This window comes from Hippocampus comes, unplaced genomic scaffold (assembly GCF_001891065.2).
Source record: "Hippocampus comes isolate QL1 unplaced genomic scaffold, H_comes_QL1_v1.1 scaffold58, whole genome shotgun sequence".
In the NCBI taxonomy this organism is placed as follows: domain Eukaryota; kingdom Metazoa; phylum Chordata; class Actinopteri; order Syngnathiformes; family Syngnathidae; genus Hippocampus; species Hippocampus comes.
Window position 1 is genome coordinate 1,042,703 of NW_017805118.1, and position 5,636 is coordinate 1,048,338.

Here is a 5,636-nt window from a genome sequence, read left to right on the forward strand (position 1 = left end):
CTAAAACGGTCTCTGTATGTTGGTGAGTGTTGGTGCTGTTTTGTTAATTCTGAGTCAAACGTGGATGCTGTGCAGGCAGTGTCAGGCGAACCCAGAATACTCTGCATCAACGGTAATATGTGGAAAAGTTATTTTCTGTCCTTTTTGACCAAATGTGTCAGTAATCTACACACGACAATGTGAGTGACACTTGTTTTTACAATATTCTTTACAATTGCTCAGATGTACTGAAGAGCTGCTTCTCAACGTGGGCCAGAATGTTGGAGGATTGTGAAGTGTTTTAAGACTACTTTTACTGAACTATGCCCATGGTGACCCTGGACATCTTTTATTTGTTTAAAGGGAGAGAGAGAGAGAGGAAGAAAAGAAGCTGGAGCTCCAGCGATGCTTTAAAGGCCGAAGAAAACTTCACCTGACATCTTCCCTGCAAAGTAAATGATGACTATATTTCGATTTTTTTTGGGTGAAATATTACCATTATTGAATTATAACCACCACTGTAAGAAATAAAATAAAACAATTGGTTTTAAAGGTATTTTCCCACACTGGCCCAACTCTATTTACTGTACTTAGCATTGCTTTTTGCCGTGTGTTGCAGGTTGATGCAGAGTTCAACAGGGTCGTACCAAGAACCTATAGATGGACTTTTTTGATGCCCTTGGGAAAAAAAAAATACAAAGAAAGGAAGTGTGGGGCAGACCCTGAGAGTGTTGTTGCAACAAGTTGATGCTTGGGTGAGTGTTGTTTATTTTTCATGGCAAGGTGACTGTCTCCAAATAGTGATTGATGGTTTGCCTCTGTAGTTTTTGAATGCTGCATTATTTTGAGTTACATTTGTTTATCCTCCACTTTTGCAATCCAGATGTGACGGCAATGCGCACCGTGTACTCTGAGGCCTCCGTGTTCTACTTGGTGACGATCCCAGTGACTTCTGCAACACCTGCTTTGTAAGTGTTTGTATAAGCATCCTAGAATAGCATACATTGTTATGGGAAAATTAGGAAATGGAGGGAAGAAAAGAGAAGGAGAGGGGCAGAGTAGAAGAAGGGTATAATCACCCTCAAAGTCTAGCCAATTGTTCTTTGACCCATTTGGGCATTTCCTGAAAATCTCGTTAAAATCAGCACACAGCTGATTGAGTCATGTTGCAAACAAACAAACAAACCCAAAAACAAAATCTAGTCTCGTGGAGGGCTTCCCGCCATTAGCATCGCAATTTAGCTCGGCGCATATCAACGGCAGTGAATATTTTGTTCTCTTTTGAAGATCCACTGACTTCTATTCACTGCCATTGCTTGCACTGAGCGAAGCTGTGATTTTAAGAGATGAAAGCCAGCGACTGGACGTACAGTTAAAAAAAAAAGAGGCTCATGTATGTGCAGCATGGCGTCGAAGTCTTATGATAATTCCAAAGATTCGCTTTGGAAAAAAGTGGGTGCCCATCCGTGTTAATCGCTGCTCGCAGTTTTAATTAAAAATACGTTTGGATGCACTGCCTGGCCTGGGGTTGTTAGACCCGCACTCGAACGCTCTCCACATCATCACAGCGTTCCCTCAGCTGAGCAGGAAGTGAAATGCCGGGTAAAAATGGGAATTAGTGCCCGCTGGTCTGATTTATGCATCCCCCGCAAGAATCGGGGACTAATCCCAGCATCAGCTGCTCTAGCAAGCTTGTGCCGGTGGGGCGCAATCGTGCCGCTGAGATGCCGCCACAGCAGCCAAATTGGAGGCTTTGTGCTCTCACATCCAGCTATTTGCCCGAAATTATTTTGCTTTTTTTTTTTTTTGTGACCGTTTAATTGTACTGAGTGGGAAGCACATCACCACCCACCAAAACATAACCCTGTATTTATCTGGGGAATCGAACCTTTGGAGCCTTGGGCACAAACTACCGTCAGCTGACTAATGCACACTTTGTTTTGCCATTCATCATTTAATATTTCAACACCAAAATGTTCAGCCAAACCAAATTGTTTTGTCTCTTAGCTTCATGCCAACATATAATGTCAAATCATTTGCTCCTTAGCCTTTCCAGATCACCACGTTAAAACTCCAAACTTTTCCCGATTTAATAAAAAATAAAACACTGGATATTACCTTCACCAATAGCTGTCTACTACCTACGCTGATATTCATTTTTTTTTTTCCCCCTGACATTTTTCCACAAGAGCACACCCCAGCATTTAATAGCCAGTGCTTATGCCCCCACAGCAGCCTCCCTGGAGGAACATGGCGTGTGCAGGTTACTGGATTCTCAGTACCTGCGCTGTAAATAAAAACTGTCAAGAAAGCCTGCCTCCATCGTTTTTTTTTTCTATTTATCTCTTAACCCCGTAGGGCTCAGTCCCCGCCTGAGCTTTACTCACGACTGACTCCAATAGGTTCAATATCTCTTTAATTAGCTGTGCAGAAGCTACATCGCTTGTTATGCCCCCACAAATGGATCCCGATTCCAATAGTGAGCAGCGGCTGATTGCGGTCTAAAGAAATTAAGGTGTCATGCAGCTTGCGCCAAGCTGGGCCCGGCGGCGTCCACAATGCCACTTTTCAAGAATCGATTTGCCATTTTCAGGGGCTAAAATATCAAATGAAGTCGATTCCCAGTGAGGTATTGAATAAGGGCAAGCCAGAAATAAAATTGTTGTTTAATTCAAATGAAGCAAATGGCTCCTTTCATTCGTGTGTGTGTGTGTGGTAATGGTCTTAGTCTGACGCTTACTGCGTATATTGGTAATGTGTCTAGCTCCACGCATCCACGCTGCATCCCCAGTGAAGTAAAAGGCCCATTTTATAGATTTCGGCTTTGTCTTGGACCTTCCCCGCTATCATTCTCGACATAATAAAACACCAAACAGTCCATTTTGAGACCGTCTAATTAGTCTACGGGAGCAGAACTGAACATGAATGAACATTTGCGTTGTTTCTGGGGGATCTCCCTCATTCCGTGGCCCTCACTGACCGCGTTTGAATTCCGAACCTGCCCTCGCCAGCTCAACGTTTAATGTAGCGCACTGCCATGAAGCGGCCTGTGATTCCTCACACAAGCAGCACAAATCTCAACCAGGTTGTTTATTTTACCTCAAAAGAGCATCATTGATCTATGTAGTCTGTAGCTTGTAATCCCCAGGGCCAAATGTTGCACACCATTCCCAGCTTTCTGCTATTCCCCATAACGGCGTCGCCGTTCCATCAAAGCAGAGCAAAGTGAATCGAGCGCATGAATGTTTGCCGTCGAGGCACTGACATGACGTGAATTGTCTCCGTCAAACAGAGACGGGTGATCAACTACATTTTCTACTGGGCGCTGATAAATTGCCGTTCATCAAGGAACTCTGTGATGATGACCACATGGGGGGGTCGGAGGGCTACATGCCAGGAAACATTCCAACTCCTCTTGTCTCACGAGGATCGGGATGAGCCTCTGAGGCCACCACTTCAATAAACTCCCTCCCATCATGTCCTACAATAAGCATTTATCAGCTTGTTTTCTCGTCTAATGACCGGCTGTCGAATTGCATCATCTCCTCCATACATCACTTTCTGTTCTTGTTGTATCCGCCCCTCCCACTACCACAACACTCTGCGGCGAGAGGAAGACCGTACAGCTAAAGATGTGCCTCTAAAGTTGCAGGAATTCATTCTTCCTCGGAGCACATCTGTGATGATGGTCAGCCGGCACGGTCGTGCCGGCGGCTAGTTTGTGATGTCATCACTCATTTGTGAAGTAAGAGGAATCGCTAAAAGGGATCATCAGGCGAGCAAATAATTAACTTTCTGGAAATCAGTTGATTTGATCCCTAAATGTCAATCAATGCCTTTTACTTTTTCTCCTTTTTCTCTCGTGGAATTCTATTTTAATGCCATATTTCCCAACCCTCGTGTCAATAGATTGGATATACTGTAGACATTAAATTGACATCGAGCACTGGAATCAGCAGCGTAAATGCATCCAATGAGAAAGTGAGGACAGCAAAAGCGTGTTTTGTGTCTGCTGCCGGGGGAGTTTGTGAAACGGGACAAAATGTCTTCTAAAATCCAGTCAAAATAGACGGGCAGAGGCGGAAAAAGGTCCTCGAGGGGGGTCATCTGCTTCGCTAAAAACTTTATGGAGAGTCAGAATGTCTCGGATCCAAACATCGTGCTCTCGTCTAACAGGAGACGCATCTCCAACTCCCGCTGTCGTTCCAACCCGGGCCAGCAGGAGCACTCATTTTCCACAGCGTCATTAATCTTACTTTTCCTCCGCCTGTCCTCCTACTCTCTCATGGCAGTCTCCCCTGGGCGCTCATTTAGCTCCCCTTACTGTACACAGCGCACAGTTTCACACATGCACTCCGATGCCCTCCATATGTATTTTGCACTTTCTCCTTCCCACCCCCCCCCCCCCCCCCAAGCACAAGGATTAGTGAGAGCAGAACTGAACATGAATGAACATTTGCGTTGTTTCTGGGGGATCTCCCTCATTCCGTGGCCCTCACTGACCGCGTTTGAATTCCGAACCTGCCCTCGCCAGCTCAACGTTTAATGTAGCGCACTGCCATGAAGCGGCCTGTGATTCCTCACACAAGCAGCACAAATCTCAACCAGGTTGTTTATTTTACCTCAAAAGAGCATCATTGATCTATGTAGTCTGTAGCTTGTAATCCCCAGGGCCAAATGTTGCACACCATTCCCAGCTTTCTGCTATTCCCCATAACGGCGTCGCCGTTCCATCAAAGCAGAGCAAAGTGAATCGAGCGCATGAATGTTTGCCGTCGAGGCACTGACATGACGTGAATTGTCTCCGTCAAACAGAGACGGGTGATCAACTACATTTTCTACTGGGCGCTGATAAATTGCCGTTCATCAAGGAACTCTGTGATGATGACCACATGGGGGGGTCGGAGGGCTACATGCCAGGAAACATTCCAACTCCTCTTGTCTCACGAGGATCGGGATGAGCCTCTGAGGCCACCACTTCAATAAACTCCCTCCCATCATGTCCTACAATAAGCATTTATCAGCTTGTTTTCTCGTCTAATGACCGGCTGTCGAATTGCATCATCTCCTCCATACATCACTTTCTGTTCTTGTTGTATCCGCCCCTCCCACTACCACAACACTCTGCGGCGAGAGGAAGACCGTACAGCTAAAGATGTGCCTCTAAAGTTGCAGGAATTCATTCTTCCTCGGAGCACATCTGTGATGATGGTCAGCCGGCACGGTCGTGCCGGCGGCTAGTTTGTGATGTCATCACTCATTTGTGAAGTAAGAGGAATCGCTAAAAGGGATCATCAGGCGAGCAAATAATTAACTTTCTGGAAATCAGTTGATTTGATCCCTAAATGTCAATCAATGCCTTTTACTTTTTCTCCTTTTTCTCTCGTGGAATTCTATTTTAATGCCCTATTTCCAAACCCTCGTGTCAATAGATTGGATATACTGTAGACATTAAATTGACATCGAGCACTGGAATCAGCAGCGTAAATGCATCCAATGAGAAAGTGAGGACAGCAAAAGCGTGTTTTGTGTCTGCTGCCGGGGGAGTTTGTGAAACGGGACAAAATGTCTTCTAAAATCCAGTCAAAATAGACGGGCAGAGGCGGAAAAAGGTCCTCGAGGGGGGTCATCTGCTTCGCTAAAAACTTTATGGAGAG

General features: G+C 45.3%; 1 long non-coding RNA gene across 2 annotated transcripts in view; it reads left to right on the forward strand.

Annotated features, from left to right (window-relative positions):
• Positions 1–321: 321 nt before the first annotated feature.
• Positions 322–5,636, forward strand: part of LOC109513291 (uncharacterized) — a 6,225-nt gene continuing 910 nt past the window's right edge. Inside the window, exons 1-4 of one of the 2 annotated variants that reach the window (XR_002167713.1) lie at positions 322–431; positions 599–734; positions 863–947; positions 2,169–2,258. This is a non-coding gene — a long non-coding RNA (uncharacterized LOC109513291). Of the gene's footprint in view, positions 432–598; positions 735–862; positions 948–2,168; positions 2,259–5,636 lie in introns of those variants that run through there. The other variant, XR_002167714.1, reaches the window with a different exon arrangement.